This window comes from Microcaecilia unicolor, chromosome 1 (genome assembly GCF_901765095.1).
Source record: "Microcaecilia unicolor chromosome 1, aMicUni1.1, whole genome shotgun sequence".
Taxonomy (NCBI): domain Eukaryota; kingdom Metazoa; phylum Chordata; class Amphibia; order Gymnophiona; family Siphonopidae; genus Microcaecilia; species Microcaecilia unicolor.
Window position 1 is genome coordinate 288,676,006 of NC_044031.1, and position 20,264 is coordinate 288,696,269.

The window sequence follows — 20,264 nt, forward strand, 5'->3', positions numbered from 1 at the left end:
CATAGTTTGCAAGTCATTGGGGAAACACCCGTTTCCTCTGCCCACAGAATAAATTTCCTTAATTTTGAAATAAGGTTGAAAAACAGTTAACAGGTCCTTCTCTGAAGTGCAAGTTACCAGTAATGTTTGTTTTAAGGAAATTACATATTGTGAGCCATCAAGAAATGCCATTGGGTCCATGCTGCTCTCAATGCACGATCCCTGGGTAGCCCTTGAGAAATAAACACGCTTTACAAAAGAGATGACATCTTGATCAGTGAAACCCAGTACTTCCTTGATATATTTTTTCAAAAGAGTTTCAGAAGATAACAAGTTTTAAGAAAAAAAAAATGAAGATTATTAGATCAAAGTAAATTATCCATAGATTTCAACTTATGGTGGAGAGTAATGCTATTCTTTACAGCCGACAAACTAGTCACTAGTTTTCTATAAGGATTGCACCTTAACTTCCATGGATTGTAATATTTCATCAAATACTTCAAACCTGGAATCTACATGTTTAACTTATGTGCAGCCTTCTCCGTAAAGGAGCATGGTTACCCAACCATCTCTCTAAGCATCCCTTCAGTCTTGGACCCTACCCAACAAATATCTAGCATAGAAACCTCTCTTTCAGAGTCTTCAATCTCTTTCTGAACTAATATTAGCAACACAACAGGTTCTGGAGTTGGAGAGAGCGAACCAGATCTAGTTGATGCTCTGAAGCACTAGTCAGTTCAATTGTACATGTAGAGTTGGCTGAAATAGTCTTATATGAAGTACCAGGTGTCAAGAGTGGAGTTCTGCTAGAAGAGCTTAAAGACATTGTCTGATGACTCCAAAGGTGCAAAAACAACAACCTGATCAACCAGAACTAGGTTTATCTACAAGACCCTTTGATACTGGTGTAGAAGAAGTCACAGAGTTACTGTTGCCCTTCTGCTTCCTCATCAAAGAAACAACCAAAAAAAAAATCACTCACCAAAAATAAGTAAAATAACCAATCAAAAGCTAGAGATGCTCCAAGGTTACTCTGAAGGGGCTCCAAAGGGACAAAGTGTGCCTCTGTGATCAGGCCCTTTTGGGCACACACCTATAAGTGTGCCCCTATGGCCAGTGATTGATATCTGTTGTGCTGGGTGTGGGCGGAGTAATGACATCACTTCTCTGAAATTGCACTGCATTAGGAACTGATCAAGACAGATGAATCTGCAGGTTTCCCCTGACTCCTGGTAAAGGTCTGTAGGCTCTGAAAATGTCCCATGCCTATTTTTTTCTCTAAAACTGTCATCGCGTGGTTGGTATTTGTTGTTCTGGGAGTGGGTAGGGAAGCAATGGAATTGCTCCCCAGAACTTGCATTGCACTAGGAAGCGATCAGCTTAAATGGGCCCGCAGTCCTTCTCTGACTCCTGGCACAGGCCTATAGGACCTCAAAATACCCCTTCTCTTCATTTTTTTTTAATTAAGGTTCCAATAACTGGTTCTAGAATTTAATCCTCTCACTGTAATCTAAGAATTTTTGGTTCCAATAAAATTTCAATATCTGATAATCTTCTTTGGGCATTACAATTACTTTTACACCTTTGGCAGTTTTAGAGATTGGTCAAAATCTTCATTTGATTTAATCATTCTCCAGTGATAATAAATCTGTTGATGAATCATTTCTTTCACCTTGTACCGTTTTGGATAAAATATCTACAGGGTAGATATTTAAAGTGGTTTAAACAGCCTGGAGAGGCTCCTGGCCATTTAAATTGTGCATTACTTGAGAGGGGCTATCTGGGAATATTCAGCAGCACTTAATTGGATAGCACCATTGAATATCCCCTCTAATTGTCAATGCCAAAACATGGCCCATGCTGCTAATTTGTTGGCAGTCCAGGTGAAGAGTTAGGGCGGAGTGGAAAACTAGCTAGTTAGCAGAAATTTTCAGTCTGCTAACTGGCTGAGCAACCACATAAAGTAAGGACAGGAAAAGGTTGTCCTAACTTTATGCGGCAATGTCAACCAGGCACAAGTCCAAATAGTGGTGGCATCTAGTTAACTTTTGGGTTCTGGCCTGAAGTGCTTCCATCCCCTTCCCTCCCTTGCAACACCCCTGAAATATCCAAACTCCCCCTACCTCCTTTCTTCCCAACCCTCCTTGAAGCACAGCAATACCCCCTCCCTCCAATCCCCCCTCTGAATGCTGTGCAAGACTTTACCTTCCAATGCCCATTCCTTCCACCCCTCCGAAGCACCAGTCAGCTTACCAAGGGAAAAGAGGGAAGGCTGAGTGGGGTTAGACAGTAGTTTGATCAACTTGGACTGGTTCTGTCTCCTTGTCAGGAAGGGCTGCTTACAGGATCAATGTATGGCCTGCTTGTATGTGTTGGGAGTGAGGGCAGTTCTGAGCTCTTACTTAGCAGGATAGGAAGACAGTTTCAAGGGGAAAATGCTGTTGGAAAGGGTAGGGTAGCTGAGATATGGAGACAATGGTATATGAAGGGTGGCTATGTTTGCTGTGGGTACAGGGGGACTGCATCTCAAGGGACAATATCTGATGGTAACATGGTTTAAGTGGATACGGGTGCTACTCTGCCTGTGAGGTTTCCTTTTCTGTCCGTTGATCACATTATCACAGGCCCTTTGACTAAGCTGTGTTAAGCACTATTGCATGCTTAATGCAGGAAAAATAGCCTAACATTTTGGGGCAGACAACGGATATGGAATTGCTATTCAGCTAGTGTGCTGACATTACTGCTGTGCTAACTGGTTAGTGCATCCACAAAGTGGAAGCCCTTAACACCTCCTAAATAGGATGTGATAAGTGTTCCCACTTTAGGTTTTTTAAATGGCCGTGCACTAATGCAAACATTAGCACATGGCTAGATATTCCACAAATAGAAAAATGTCTCTTTTATGGCCACGCTAGAAATGGGCTTAGTATAAGAGAAAGACCTGTGTTATGCTGTGTTAAGTCCATTTACTAGCACAGCTTAGTAAAAGGACCCCAGAATTATTCATTTTAAAATGAGAATTGCACCACAGTGGGCTTTGCTTAGATAGTCACTAAGCTGCTTCAAGGCCCACATCATGTTCAACTAATCATTTATATGCACAACAATAGATTTTAAGCATTCAAGACCTATCAGAGCTTCCTCAATTTATACTTTTCTATCAAAGGAACCCACATAACACCTTGGCATAAGATGAACGTTTTATGATAAGATGAAAGTCAGGAAACTATGCCTGCCTTTCCTTTAGGTATTTCACTGTCCTTAAATAATATTTTCTGGGTCTTTCTTGCCCACAGGAATTTTCTAAGCAAAGAATCGAGGTTTCTATTAAACCAGCCTGCATAACATAGGAAGAACCATGCTAGGAATGCAAAGTGATGCACGTGGGAAAGAAGATGCCGAATTATAGCTATGTCATGCAAGGTTCCACATTAGGAGTCACAGACCAAGAAAGGGATCTAGGTGTCGTCGTTGATGATACGTTGAAACCATCTGCTCAGTGTGCTGCTGCGGCGGCTAAGAAAGCAAATAGAATGTTAGGTATTATTAGGAAAGGAATGGAAAACAAAAATGAGGATGTTATAATGCCTTTGTATCGCTCCATGGTGCGACCACACCTTGAATATTGTGTTCAATTCTGGTCGCCACATCTCAAAAGAGATATAGTGGAATTAGGAAAGGTGCAGAGAAGGTCGATGAAAATGATAAAGGGGATGGGACGACTTCCCTATGAGGAAAGGCTAAAGCAGCTAGGGATCTTCAGCATGGAGAAAAGGTGACTGAGAGGAGATATGATAGAGGTTTATAAAATAATGAGTGGAGTGGAACAGGTAGATGTGAAGTGTCACGGTTGTGCCCATGTTTTGTGCTCTCCTTCTTTTCGCCACCTGGTGGCCAGACCTGGTGGCTGCAATGGACTGTCTGGTTACTGTCACCTGTTCCAGATTTCAGCCCAGTCCGGTCCGGATCTTCCGGGCTGCCAGACTTGCTTGTTTTGTTTGGACATTCACAGCACCCGTAGTTGCCTGGTGATTGCTGCAGTGAGCCTCAGCTGCTGCTGGGCTTATTAGCCACTTGGAAACTTTCTGCCTTTGCATCGCCTAAGGCCCTGGTATGTGGGTGCTTGTTGCACTTCTGCCTGAGTTTGATTCTTTGTTCTAGTTCCTTGCCTGATTCTGTTTAGTCTTTGTGTAGCTTAGCTTGTACTGTCCTAGTCTTGATTCTTAGTTGTTTTCTGTGTCTAGTTCTGGGTTCTCTGTGTTTCTTGTTTACTGGCTGCCTGGCAGCTTTCAGTTTGGTCTTTTGTTTATCAGTGTTTGTGTTTCTGTTTAGTGACTGCATTTGCAGCTTTTAGTCCTACTCTGTTGTGTGTTGCCAGTGGTTCCTGCCCTGTCCTGCAAGTCCTGCCGGCCGCCTGCAGCCAGGGGCTCAACTCCTGGTGAATAGCAGCTAAGCGCAGGTGAAGTCTTACTGTTAGTCAGAGTTCTGCCCTGTCTCTGGTGTGGGGTGGTTTTGCCTGCCGCTTCCACTCCTCGGCAGTGGTCCAAGGGCTCACAAACCCTGTTTCCAGCTTTGAATATGTGACATGAAGCATCTGTTTATGCTTTCCAATAATACTAGGACTAGGGGGCATGCGATGAAGCTACAATGTAGTACATTTCAAATGAATCGTAGATAATGTTTCTTCACTCAACGTGTAATTAAACTCTGGAATGCGTTGCCAGAGAATGTGGTAAAGGCGGTTAGCTTAGCAGAGTTTAAAAAAGGTTTGGACGGCTTCCTAAAGGAAAAGTCCATAGACCATGGACTTGGGGAAAATCCACTATTTCTGGGATAAGCAGTATAAAATGTTTTGTACTTTTTTGAGATCTTGCCAGGTATTTGTGGCCTGGATTGGCCACTGTTGGAGACAGGATGCTGGGCTTGATGAACCTTTGGTCTTTCCCAGTATGGCAATACTTATGTACTTATGTAAAGGACATGAATTATTCTTCAGGGCCAACACATTTGTATTGACTCTAACCTTCTCCATCATGATAATTGAAGGAAAGGCAATTTTGTACTATGTCCTTAACCATTTAAGAACATAAGAACAGCCGTACCGGGTCAGACCAATGGTTCATCTAGCCCAGTTTCCTGTTTCCAACAGTGGCCAATCCAGGTCACAAGTACCTGGCAGAAACCCAAATAGTAGCAACATTCCATGCTACCTCAAAGGACAAACAATGGCTTCCCCATGTCCATATCAATAGCATACTATGGACTTTTCCTCCAGGAACTTGTCCATACCTTTTTAAAACCCAGATACACTAACCACTGTTACCACATCCTACGACAGTGAGTTCCAGATCTTAACTATTCTTCGAGTGAAAAAATATTTCCTCCTATTTGTTTTAAAATATTTCCTTGTAATTTCTTTGAGTGTCCCCTGGTCTTTCTACTTTTTGAAAGAATGAAAAATTGATTCACTTCTACCCGTTCTACACCACTCAGGATTTTATAGACTTCAATCACATCCCCCCCTCAGCCATCTCTTTTCCAAGCTGAAGAGCCCAACCTCTTTAGCCTTTCCTCCTATAGGAGGAGTTCCAATCCCATTATCATTTTGGTTGCTTTTCTTTGAACCTTTCTAATTCCACTATATCTTTTTAAAGATACGGTGACCAGAATTGAACACAATACTCAAGGTGAGGTCATATCATGGAGCAATACAGAGTCATTGCTGTCTGCAGCCTCTTGTTTATTTTCCAAGATTTCAACATGAGATCTGAATTGAGATTATTCCGATTTTATTGAAGATACATCTTCTTTTATCTCCTGTAAGTCTTCTTTATTTTCTAGTAGCATTTCCTTTAAGGAGTGAATTTCTTCTAGTAGTGTTTCAGATGTCTCACCTTCTGTTTTGCTGGCTTGATCATTTTTTGGTGATGATAGCTCTGTTCTATGTTTTTTCCTGACTTCTTCGCTGACATGATAAATGCAAATTAGCACTTTCTGAATTTGATGTTAAAAAGAAGGATTATGATGCAATGTCACTGAATACTTGATTATATTCAGTGAATCAGTAGGAGCTCGGTTACCAAGCTGTCATCACCCTTCCTGTTCAGCAGCATCCCCAGTCAATACAGAGGCATTGTAATATTCTTGGTCTTATTTTGCATCCCTTTCCTAATAATTCCTAGCATCCTGTTTGCTTTTTTGGTCTTTGCTGCATACTTGGCAAAAGATTTCAGTTTATTGTCTGCGATGACACCTAGATCTTTTTTCTTGAGCATCAGGTAACTATCATTCAGAACTATTATTCTTCCCAATGTATGTCACTTTGCATTTGTTCACATTTGCAAAGGTTTAACAGAATTCTGCTCCAAAGTAAGAGCTATGTTCATGTAAAAAGGAATCCCCAAATATTTTAGTTTCTGTAGGCCCAAACCAAACCAATCCATGTGCATCTACATGTTTATTTATTTATTTGGATTTATTGACTGCCTTTATGAAGAGATTCACCCAAGGCGGTGTACAGTAGGTACAGTTTAACATCAAACTTACAATTTTGTTAACAGCATAACAATAGTAAAATGTATAAAGGAAACACTTTAGTCATGTCTATTAATCTTAGAAATGAAAATGTCTTTTACAGTGGTAGTAGGATGGGCAAAGTGGATGAAACATATACCAAAGGACATCATTTGTATATACCGATAGTTTCTTTTCAATGTTATATTAATAGTGCTATTAATGGATTTTGGCAGATTCTTAATTAAGGACGCTCTATTGCTAAGTTAAAAGGTAAAGGTAACAGGAGTCAACCTTGTCAAGTGCCTCTATGGAGAACAAAGGGGTCAGTTAATTTATTGTTGATTAATATTCTACCAGGCAGTTTGCCTGACACTAGCAAAAGCAATTTATTAAATTCTTATAAAACTTAGAGAAGAAACCATCTGGATACAGTATTTTTATTGGATTACAAAGAATTTATTACCTCTTGAGGGGGAAAGCATCAAGGTAGTACATAGTTAAAGGTGGGCTTTTACCACAACCTTGATTTACAAAGGCAGTTACCAACCTGCATCTCATAAGCAATGCTATTCCATTGGTCTGGGAGCATTGACTGCCAGGCTGTGGCCCAATACTCCTGGGCTGTATCTTAAAGGGGCCAGGAACCTCAGGATATAGTTGTGGTCAGAGTGCTCCCAAGCCCCTCTAGTGCCCCCCCCAAATCAAGGCCTCCCTAATAGTGCTCTCCCAACCTAAAGGGCCCCACTAGTACTAAACTCCCATCTGGAAGTTCACTCTCACCCAACAAGGTCAACCGCTAAGGCTCCTACACCTTCCAGAAGGCCCTCTTGGACCCAGCCTGCCTTTGAAATTCCCTGGTGGGCAGGACAGGCATAATACTTAGTCACTTCTGCCCTCGCTGGTGCTGGGATCCAAAATGGCACTGGCTACTCCTAGCGGTAGTACTGTGGGATGACCACTAGGGGTTGCCTCCCATTTTGGATTTTAGCACCTATGAGAGCAGGAATGACTGGGCATCACATAAGTACATAAGTACATAAGTAGTGCCATACTGGGAAAGACCAAAGGTCCATCTAGCCCAGCATCCTGTCACCGACAGTGGCCAATCCAGGTCAAGGGCACCTGGCACGCTCCCCAAACGTAAAAACATTCCAGACAAGTTATACCTAAAAATGCGGAATTTTTCCAAGTCCACACAAGAGAGTGAGGTACCATGGGGTGGGGGGAAATTCCGATGGGGAAGAGGAACTTCAGGTGAGAGGTTTAGCACTAGGAAGGTCCTTCAGTTTGGAGGGCTTCTAGTTGGGGACACTAAGGAAGGCCTTGATTTGGGGGCCACTGGAAGAGGTTTATACTCTTATAGGGAAACCTAAACATGAGACTACCACTAGGGATCACTAGCACAATTTTGGAGAGACCATCGGGGATATACTGGTAGGCCCAGGGGGGACAGAGAGGGGGCTTCTTTTTGGGATGGGCATCTGATTAGGGGGGTGGGATTTGATTAGAATGTTGAGGTTGCTGACTGGTAAGGGGTGAGAGTGCTCATTGGTGGGGGTGGGTGGGTTGGGATGCTCATTGGGAGTCTGAAAGCACTTATGGCCCCTTTAAGATGCAGTTCAGTCTTTCTGAGCGGTATTAGCTATACTGAGGCTTGCTGTGTGCACCTGGTACACACCACAATTCATAGTGCACCCTTTACATAGTAATGAGCTGCCTTACATACATTTACATGTTTTGCATCTCATTACAGTATACCCCGCGGTGACTTAGGTAATGCTGCATTAGGGTAAAACAACCTGCCATAGTGCCTTTAAATCATGTTTACGTGGGCTATTGCTCCAATGCAGCTTGATAACATTGCCCCTAAGGGTTAAAATTAAGGTGAGTTATTTTCCATAAATTGGGTTATTTTAATACAGTGTCCCATTTTATGGAATGAGATCCTATAGTAAAATAACCCAACTTAACAGTAGCCCACATTGATAACTCTCTCCCCCCCATGTTTACAATAAGAGTTTTTAAAGAAACGTTGATGTTCAAGCTGCACAATTCAATAAATACCATATCACCTTGTGTTATTACACATTCAGGAAATATTGCAATAGCCTTTTTTGAGAAATAACTGTCTAGCACCCAAGATGTTGTGAGTTCAAGGCTTAGGTGACTACAGTGTGTCTGTGTACAATTTTATGTGTTTTTAGAACATTATTATAAATAATTAGAGAAGGGTTTTAAGTTAGTATGTTTTAAAGCCTAATAATTTATAATATAACCTCCTTATCCTTTAAGTTAACAGGGGTATATTGACAGCAATTAAGGTAATATCTTATAACTGTGACAAAAACGTGCTTAAATTTCAGATTTATTTTTTTGTTACATTTGTACCCCGCGCTTTCCCACTCATGGCAGGCTCAATGCGGCTTACATATTGTATACAGGTACTTATTTGTACCTGGGGCAATAGAGGGTTAAGTGACTTGCCCAGAGTCACAAGTACCTTTTATTTTCAATTTAGCTTTTAAAGAAATATTGTACTAATATATAGAATAATTAAGGGGCCCTTTTACTAAGCAGTGCTAAAAAGTGGCCTCATCTATCCGCAGCATAGGTCTTACCTGTGCACTAAGGCCATTTGTAGCACTGCTGGTAAATGGCTGATTTCCCTATTTCTACAGTAATGGCCATGTGCTAATTTTTCTATTAGCGCATGGCCATTACCATGTGAGCACTTATTGACACCTATTTTGTAGGTGGTAAGGGCTCATATGCTAACCATGCACTAATCGAGCATGTGGAAATGTAGCAGCGCTAACCAATTACCCCCAAATTCTATATATGACACCTTAAGTTGTGCACAATTTGGCCACATGGCCAAATTACATGCACAACTTAATTAACAAGCCAATCAGCACTGATAATTGGCATTTAACAACTAATTAGCGGAACTAATTGTCTTTAATTAGAATTTACACACAAAAACTTTTGAGGTGTGTTCTATAATGTGATAAGAGTAAATTCTAATGCGCACAGTTTAAAAAGGGGTGTAGCCTTTGGTGTGGAATGGGTGGATTTTGGACATTTCAAAAAACTATGCGCACTATTATAGAATACACCTGATCTGTTAGTGTATTCCATAAACTATGCCTAACTTTAGGCTTAGTTTATAGAATCACGCTAGCTGAATGGTTTTACAGCACTGATTTTTAAAGGTGCCATATATAGAATTTCCCCCTTAGCACAAAACACGCCTACTCTCTGCCGCAAACTGACCCCCAGCGTTAAAAAAATTAAAACTATTTTTTAGCACATGGGTAGCGTGTGTACATGCAAAAACGTTCCACAGGATACTTGAGCATGCCCTGGGATAGTGCATTTTAACCTGTGATATGCACACGTCAGTGCTTTACCACAGCTTAGTAAAAAGAGCCCTGTTTTTAAAAGCAGGTCATGTGCTAATCTTTCCATTAGTGTGTGGGACTTGCAAAAAAATTAACATGGGAGCACTTATGTCTCCTGTAAATGTTCTCATGTTAACTCAGTGTTAGCCACTTAGCGTGTGCTAATGTGAACACGTTAGCTGGTTAACGCTTCAATGCCCATTCTCCATCCCCCTAAAAAATATTTTAAAAAATAAAACTTTGTGATTACCATATGAAAAAGGGGATATTATCGCAAAACAGTTTTAATGTGTTTTGTGATAAGCATTTTCTTATTCATCAGTGCGCCTTAGGACTTAATACCCTTCAATAAAAGGGCCTTCTAATGTTTTAAAAATGTTTCTTAATGCAGTACAAAGGCTGGTATAACCAACACAGTTAAACAAATGTAATAACATCAAAAAACAACAGGAGCATAAATTATACTAGCTTTAAAATTATGAAGGTAATACCCATTCCAAGCCAAAAAAAAAAAAAAAATTCACAAACTGCATAGGTGGAGCATATGGTAAAAACTGACAAGCATCTGATGCCATTTAAAGAACATACTGATGGGCCGATGGTCAGAAGCAAACGCAGGCATTAGAGGCTATTAGCGCCATACTAGCACCTGCGTTTGCTACCGCCCCATGATCAGAGCTCCCGAATGCGTGAAACAACACGCTCGTGGGTTCTGAATGCAACTAGCGTGCAAATGCATGCTAAACCTATTCATCCCCAATGATCAGCAACCAGAGAACCAAATATTGTTTCTCTGGCCGCAGCAAACCCTACGCTACCCACTGGGCCACCAGGGACTTCTTAGAAATGCTGGGAGAGGTTAGCGGGGGTCTACCTTAATAATGGTTTATTGACTTTTCCTTCAGGAATTTCTCCAAATCTTTTTTAAACCCTACTATATTAATTGAGTTTACCACTTGCTCTGGCGATGAGTTCCAGAGCTTAACCATAAGTTGAGTGAAAAATTATTTTCGGCTATTTGTCTTAAATGTGCTACTATGTAATTTCATGAGCGTCCCCTAGTCTTTGTACTTTTTGAAAGGGTAAGTAATCAATACGTGTTTAAATTCCACTCCCTTCTGACTTTTACAGACCTCTATCATATCTCTCCTCAGCTTTCTCTTCTTAAAGCTAAAGAGCCCTAATCTCTTTAGCCTTTCCTCTTATAATATGTGATTGTTCTTTGCCTTGAATTTGATGGTTGAGTGGATTATAAATACCAGAATTAAATTAAAATCCAATTACATATGAGAGTCATTCCATCTCCTTGATCATTTTGGTCACTCTTTCTACATTTTCCAGTTCCACTATATCTTTTTTGAGATGCAGTGACCAGAATTGCACACAAACTCAAGGTGCGTTCTCACTATGGAGTAATACAGAGGCATTATGATACGTTGTTTTATTCTCTATTCCTTTTCTAACAATTTTTAACATTCTGGGGCCCTTTTACAAAGCAGTGGTAGGGCTACCGTGCTTGTAGCAATCACCAAGTCAATACTACCGCACTCACCTGGCGGTAATTTTGAAGTTGGTGCGTGCTGTTTCCTGTGGTAGAAAATATTTTTCTATTTTCTACCGTGGGGGAATTTCCAGTGGTAATTGGCAGCATGGCCACTGTGTGTGTTGTGCAAGAGCCCTTACCGTTAGGTCAATGGGTGGCAGTAAGGTCTGAGGCAGAAAATAGCCATGTGCTACCTTGAATTCTAGTGCACGGCCATTTACTGCCCCCATTAAAAAAAACTTTTTTCACAACTGTGGTAAAAAATGGACCGGCATGCACCAAAAACATGCGCCCACACTACCGCTGGCCACTATTTACTATGGCTTAGTAAAAGGACCCCTTTGTTTTTTTGGCTGCTGCTATCTCATACTGAGGAAAATATTTAATGTACTGTTCAAGAGCCTCTTCTGCCTGCTTCAATAGCTTCCCACTACCTAAATGGGGATATTCAGCAGCATTTCACCATACAGTGCCGCTGAATATCCCATGACACTGCCCAAATAAAAAGTGGGCAGGTCAGGGGCGGCACTGGGGGCAGCACTAGGTGGAGCCCCAGGTTATGCAGGTGCAGGCACTCACATAGCTAAGTAGCTTCATTTAAGGCTGCTTAGCTATGCAGGTGCCAGCTCTGAATATCATTTTGACACAAGCATAACATTTATTTTTTAATTTTTTTAAAAACCAAAGCCTCAAGCCCTCGCCAATGTTCCCTTCTTTTCCTCCCCCCTTTTAGCCCACATCAAGAATCCCCACCCCCAGCAGAACCCTGCCCCTCCAGCCATGCAGGCAGGCCTTCCCTTTGAGCCTATCTGTATCCCTGGTGGTCCAGCGGAGTCATTGGGGACAAGAGTGCAGCCCCCTTGCTCCTGCCCCTTGTGGCACTGGTCTAAAATGGCTGCTTTGACCTCTCGCAGTACTTTGTGTAGTACTATGAGCTACCTCGAGTGGTTGTGGCAGCCATTTTAGACAGGTTTCTATAGCTGGGCTGCAATTAAATGTCTATGCCCACAATGTTGGTAGAGTGAGAAAGCAACAAGGTAAGAGGTCCACCAAATGCAACGGGGAAGACAGAAATAAAAAGGCAGACCTTATATGAAACAAATAATCTTTATTGATATTCAAAACCTCTCAGGGAATTAAACATCTGTGCATGACATGGCCATGTTTCGCCTGAAAACCAGCTGTATCAGGGGCAAAGTTACTAGAAAATCAAAAATAAACACATACAGATATGCTTAAAACAGAAATTCATTACTGAGAGAGTCTCATTTAAATGTAAAAGTAACATGAAAGTTGTCAAACCACAATTTACTACATACATATCAATAAATTAACACATAACTAAATAACTAAATAAATAATAGTGACTACAAAATCTAAAACAGCGACTAAAAAATACAAGTACAAGTCCTAAAAGTAGAATTGCTTACCCAGCTGATGTAAAACCACAAACTTCACCACGACTGGTCCAACACATAAAAGCGTAGAAAGCAATGGATTTCAGGAATAAAAATGTCCATCATGGTGGTTAAAACAATAAATAGCTAAGAAACACACTTAAAATTTTAAAATAACTACTTACATGCTTCTTCTCCTGGGTGTGTTTGTACAAGAGATGAAACAAGCTTCAGGCTTCATCTTCCCAGCTATAGTTATATATTACGCTCTCACCAATGACAAAATTTCTGGTGCCATTCCCACAACTTCCATAACATATTTGCATACCATATGCACCGGAGCAACTAAGGGGGATTTAGGAACATGAAGAAACCTTGAAGTGTTCCTTCTCAGCTGGTTCTAAATTAATTCCATTTTTCAAAAGTCTTTATCCTTCAACACAGATGTAATACTGTCCTGTAGTGAAGCCACATTAGTGTGATGTTCCAGTTTTTGGGCTTCCTCCACTATCCTTCGGAGGTAATGTTACCATCATTCCTCAACTTATTAACCACCATAGACAGGGAAGAATTCACCTCCTGCATGGCTTCTGAAAGTGAATCTATTGTCACACACAGCTAGTTTTAGCATTCCATGCAATTCAGAATGTTAAGTTCTTAACTAACTCTCCATTCATAGAAGGTGACACAAGGCATTCCCCTTAGGGACTTATCTTCTGAGATTGGGCCCCTTCACCAACAGATTCAGTGCCCCAGTGACATCCGCACTACTGGACTTCCCTTCCAACCTGTGGTGTGTACCTTTTGGAGGTAGAGGATTCAGCTGGTCAATGGGGCTTGACAACGCCCCTTCCATTCTACCACCTGCCGAAGCGGGTGTGATTGAGACAGAAACCAGCCCAGTCCCAGGGCCTAGCAAAAAAGTGTCCAATGTGATCTGCTTCATTGTGGGTCTCACTCAAGAGTCCGAGGGGTAAGCCTTGTTTTTCTCTTTCCCCTTCCCCAGGGCATGTTGACAGGTAAATTATTTTAAAATGCTTTAATGCATTTTGCGGTACGCCTTTTTCCCTGCCATACGCGTGTGAAGTTCTTAACACGGTTTAGTAAAAGGGCCCCTCAGTTTATTCAGGGTCTGGACATATTTCTCCTGGCTTTTTGGCTTTACTTTGGTTGCCTACTGTCCAATTACTGGTTGTGTTCAAGACAGTGTGTGGGGGTTAGATTGTTCTCTTCTATCTGGGCTGACCTTGTATCAACCTGCTTGAGTGCTTCACTCATGGCAGCAAGCTTAACTTGCTATGCTCCTGTTAGAATGGCTTATAGGTTCTTTGTGCATTCATGTGCCTTTTTTGTGGCTATTCCAACCTATGGGAATTATCTTCCTATTTCTGTTTATGGAGGCTTTTAATACTTAAGAGGAATTGATACTGTTTATTCATTAGTCTATTATTTATATTTGTAGTCGATGCATTATAGTTTATGTTTTGATTTAGTTTTGATGTGGAGGGGCATTTTTAATATGACATCTAAATCTGACTTTGCTGAAAACGTTCAAAAATAAAGTGGTCAACATGGTCATTTTTGAACCTGAAAAATGTCTGTCTTTGTGTTTCAAAAATGGGCATTTCTTAGACTTTTCTAGACATTTTGTGCTTAGTGTGTCTATTTTTTTGAACCATTATAAAAAAAAACCCCATCAAAGTGAAAAACACGAAAAATCAAGCCATTGGGATGTGGGAGAAGCCAGCATTCTTAGCAGACTGGCCACATAGATATTCCAGCAGAGCAGAGGGGCAGTGCAGTGGACTTCACATAAAAGGTCCTTGGTACACATCTCACCCTTATCGCTTATATTGTATGGTGAACCCTCCAAAACCTATCAAAAACTTACTGTACCTAACTATACACCACTACAATAGCCCTTATGGCTGCAGGTGTCACAGTAGGCTTTTGGTGGTTTTTTTTTTTTTTTTGGGGGGGGGGGGGGGGGCTGACACCTTTCACCACAAGTGTAACAGAGTGGATTATGGGTCTGAGTCCCCTTCTCTACAGTGCACTGCACCGACCACTAGACTACTACTACTACTACTACTTAGCATTTCTATAGCGCTGCCAGGGTTACGCAGCGCTGTACAAGTTTAAACATGGGGAAGGACAGTCCCTGCTCAAGAGAGCTTACAATCTAAAGGCTATTCCAGGGACCTGTTTGCTGCTCTAATAGGACTGGTCATAACATCTCAAGCTTTCATAAAGGCTGGTTTTCACCGTTTCTTTCATATCTTTGGGGGGTGTGAGTGGGGTTAGTGACCAGTGGGGAAGTAAGGGGGTGTCATTCCTTTATTCTTCCAATGGTCCTCTGGTGATTTAAGGCACTTTTTTGTGGCTTAGTTGTTATTAAAACAGGTCTACACCAAAACATCTAACTTTTAGCCCTAGACATTTTTGTTTTATTCTATTATGGCAGAAAAATGTCCAAGAATGTCAGCTAGTTGTCTTGCAGTGGAGATGTTACCCATCAATTCAGGGCACAGTGAGGTCTCCAGAAGTTAGGAGCGAAATGGGTCCGTCGGGACCACACTGTTTCTCTTTTTGTCCTGCTTAGACTGAGGAACCATCTACTGGAACAGTTCTTAAGACAAGATAAGTGTCCAGACATTGTGACTTTACCTGCATGACACTTTGGTGTAGAAGAAGTGTTTACACATAAGATTTTCTTTCATTTTGATTGCAAATTTTCAATTTTGACTGAACCCTTAAGTAATTGTTAAAGTGGAGGGTTTTTTGACCTATGATTAATGTTTTTAACTGTGTGCCTGTGGAATTGCTGATTCAGCGATCCTTATTTTTGTGATATTTGCTGCAGTTTTATGAGGTCTTTTTCTTCCCTTATTTTTACATATAAAGAAGAGGTGGGAGTGTTTGCATTACGATTCACTGTTCCATTGATGTTATCAAGTGTTAGGAATGCCCAAATCCCACTCTTAACGTTCCCCTTGTGATTTGGACACACTGCAGATGAACAGTATGGAAAAATGTCTAAAAAAATGGGGTTTGAAAATAGAGATGTGGACATTTTTGTGAGAACAATGTCCATCTGCTGGTTTATGCCACTTTTTGGATGTTTTTCTCTTTTGAAAATGAGCTCTTTTATGTGTGATAATTATTTCAAATGTTAATTTGTGATCTGCTCCGAATTTAGGATGGGCTGGACATAAATACATAGATAAATAAATAAATAAATAAATAAATAGAATGTCTCCTGATGAAGTCCAATAGCTTCCTCTACTTCACAAATTCTGAAAGCATTTAGGGGCCCTCAGTGGCGTTCCTAGGGGGCGGACACCCGGGGCGGCACCCCACCCCCCCGGGTGCAACACCCCCCCGATGCAGCGTGGACCCCCCCCGGGTGCAGCACCCCCCGATGCAGCGTGGAACCCCCCGGGTGCATGCCGCTCGGGGGTGCCGCAGCGCACACCTGCTCAGAGATCCCTGACTTCGCGCATTTGCTGGAGCTCCCTCTGACCCGGAAGAGGAAGTAACCTGTTCCAGGGCAGAGGGAGCTGCAGCGAACGCGCGAAGTCAGCGAACTCAGAGCAGGCGTGTGCCGTGGCACCCCCCAGCGGCGTACACCCGGGGCGGACCGCCCCCACCGGCCCCCCTTGGTACGCCACTGGGGGCCCTTTTACTAAGCTTTGGGAGGCCTAACACATGGTAATTCTGAGTTTGGTCTGCCGGCGGTAATTCTGAGTTTGGTCTGCACCGATTCCCGTGGTAGAAAATATTTTTTTATTTTCTACCACAGGGGCGTTCCCAGCGGTAATCAGCAGTTGGCGCATGCTGCATGGTTGCTGCACGGGTAGCGCACAAACTTTTACCGCTAGGTCAATGGGTTGCAGTAAGAGCTCAGGCTGTAAATAGGCACATGCTAGTTTAAATTTCAGTGCATGCCCATTTCCCAGCCCATTAAAAAAAGCCCTTTTTACCAGCCCAGTGCGCACCCAAAACACACGCTCACACTAATCAGGCCACTTTTTACCGCAGCTTAATAAAAGCACCTCTTAGTCACTGACCTCAGGCTCACATAGAGTGAACAATCGGAGCCACCAGAGTTATACCCGGAAATTCAATGCCTGGCCAAGTCCAGGCACTGGCACTGAATTTTCAGGTTTGCACAGCTGGCTAACACGTCTAGTAAAGTGCGATATTCAGAACTTAACTGGCTATGAGGCACCGCACAGAGATAGGACTGACTTTTGTGGTCCTATTTATGCAGCTACCGTGGCTGGCTAAGTGCTGAATATTGGCACTTGACTGGCCATGTGCTGATTTCGTCCCCTAACGCCCTCAAAATAGGTGGCTTTGAGAGAGGTGCTAACCGGATATTTTCAGTAGCACTAACCGATTAAGGGGCCCTTTTACTAAGCCGCGTAAGTGTCTATGGATGCCCAACATGCGCCAATTTGGAGTTACCACCCGGCTACCACGTGGCTCTGGCGGTAATTTCGTTTTTGGCACATGTCCATTACACGTGTCCGAAAAATAATTTTTATTTTCTGGCGCATGTCCAATACGCATGCCAAGTGGCATTTGGCACGCGTAGGTCATTACCATCTGGTTAACGCGTGAGACCTTACTGCTAAGTCAATGGCTAGTGGTAAAGTCTCAGAACCAAAATGGATGCGCGCCAATTTTTATTTTGCTACACACCCATTTTCAGCAAAAAAACAAAAAAAGGCATTTTTTGCAGGCACGCTGAAAAATGGATCTGCTTACAACACCAAAACATGCGCCTACACTACCGCAGGCCATTTTTCAGCCCACCTTAGTAAAAGGACCCCTAAGTGCAGCTGAAAATGACTGATTAGCCCCGAACAAGCGACTTAACTCACCAGGATCAATGGCTGGTTAAGTTGCTTTGAATATTGACTTGAGTGGTAAAGTTAATCTTGGTAAAAATGCAAATGCAAACCCTTAGAGAGAGGCAGAGCTTCACTGAAAAGAACTGCAGTGCCAACCCCTCACACCCTACCTCCCACTCTTGCTTGATAGTACTAGAAGAAACCAACAAGGCCCCCACCATCTCAGCTAATCAGGCCATTGTTAGGCAAAGTACATCCATGGACTGAGCTATTAATAAATCATATATGATTGGATTGGATTTATTATTTATAATCCACCCTTATCCAGGGCGGCGAACAAAAGCAACATACCTAAAATCACATAAATACAACATTCATGACATTTTTTCAATTATAATACATTAAACAATACTAATCAAATACAAATGTCCTTTCCTTCTGGAATAACTCCAATAGGCCTCACAGATTTTAGATATTGGCTGTCAGTTTCTTTGTTGTACTTGTTTATTGGGCTGCAGAGCTCTCTGGAGGAATTTTTCTCTGGAGAAATTTTATCTCAGAGCTGCTGAGGTCAGTGGTCTTAATGGCCAGAGGAAGCAGTAAATTTAAAGAGCTATGTATTTCATCCAGGCACATGTGGAGGGATGAGTGTAAACACACTAGAAGCTAGCAGAAATCTGAAGATTTTAAACTCTGTGTTATCAGGATGGCATGTGAAAAAAGTGAAAACCATAAGGATAGTCGCATGCTGTTGTGGTATTTTGCTGTCTTTTTTTTTTTTGTTCCAGCATTTTCATCTTTTGTTATCTTTCTCATTTTATTCAAAAACCCTCGTTCATTGCGAAAACCAAAATTGGCCTTTTATTTGAAGAAGTGGGAATGGTTGGTAAAATTAGAAGATTTTTAAAAGACATAAATAGTGTGGTAGTCATGTTAATCTACTTTAAAAGTGTAAAAAAAATAGCAGGGGAGGGGTTCAAATGTATAAAGTTTTTAAGACAGTCTAGGGACAACTACCTCCAAACTATTCAGGCCACACCTTAAACCAGTACAAAGGACTTATTTGTTAAACACCTGGATGCTTTCCCCTCCTTTTTTCTCTTCTTTCCTTTCTCTTTTTTTTTTCCTTTCCCACCTGTTGTGTTTCTTGCTTCCTATGTTTTTCCATCATTGTTTTCCTGTTATTTGTATTCTTGGAAATTAATAAAATATTTGGAGAAAAAAAAAGACAGTCTAGGGTGATCTGGTGCCAAATAAAAGCAGACAAAGTACAGCAAACAGCTCAGTTTATTCCTTATAGAAATCTTCTCCATAAGCAATACATTTTCTGCTTGCTACACCCTCATTCTAGACCACTGAAGGATCTTCTTTCCATTGAGCCTCATCTAAAGTCCCATCCATCCAGTACTCACAAACAATGATATTTGTTGAGAGGAGATAGTTAAAAATAGAAACATAAATGCATACCCTCATTTTATATATGAAAGCTATACTAAGGGGTCCTTTTACAAAGCTGCAGAAAAAAAAGTCGCCTTAGCGTTGCCCTTACATGGGTCTTAAGGTCATTTTTACCCTATTATTTTCCTATTGTCTGAATTAATGACCATGGGCTAACTTTGGTGTCAATACCAAGGAACCAGTTGTGATCCACAGAACGTAGTATGAATAAAACAATGGATTGAAGAAGTTAAATAAGGAACACTTTTATTAAAATAGCCCAGTTTCACCTATGGCAGGCTGTTTCAGGGGCAGTGACCAAAAAGGGAGTATCAAATCATACTTCCCTTTGGTGGAGGCAAAGAATGCTACCACCAGTCACGATGTTCTTTCCAGTGCAAAACGTGGCCACGCTGGGCGGAGGTTTAGCGTGGATGGAAAAGTGCTGCCAAAGTTAAGTACTTTTACTACTACTAAGTACTATATATAAGCATCTCAAAATTTTAAATTAAGCATAAGGAGAGACTGAGGAATATTGATAAAAGGAAAAAAGAAAAAAAGTGATTTAAAATAAATCGGGTGATCCATGAAGATGTACGCAGCGCCATAAACTATGGGACTGCTGCTCCCGAATGGGTCTTGCTGTTAAATATTCTGATGATCCCCGTACAAAAGAATCGTTTATGACGCTAAAGATGATGATTGTGTTAAATCGGACTGTGTACTACATATAAGTTGAAGTGTTTGGGACAAATCAATCTGAAGTATTTGATATAAGTCCCCACATATATATTGTGAGGTCCCCTTAAATTGATTGATTCATATATTCCTATGGGCATCTCTAGTGTTTAGCATGCGCTAATCATTAGCACGAACTAAAAACAGTAGTGCGTCTTTGTAAAAGACCTCCTTAGTGCATGATAATGTAGATGCACTGATTAGCACAGAAACGCCTACTCTTCATCCCCCAGATACACCTCCTCTCAGAAAAATTATAAAATATTTTTTAGCATGTGCTTTGCACGTGCAGATCCAAAACTTACTGCAGGACACCTGAGTGTGTTCCATGGTAAGCCATTTTAACCTGCGACAAGTGTATAATTTTGTTTGTTTCTATTGGGAACTTATAACA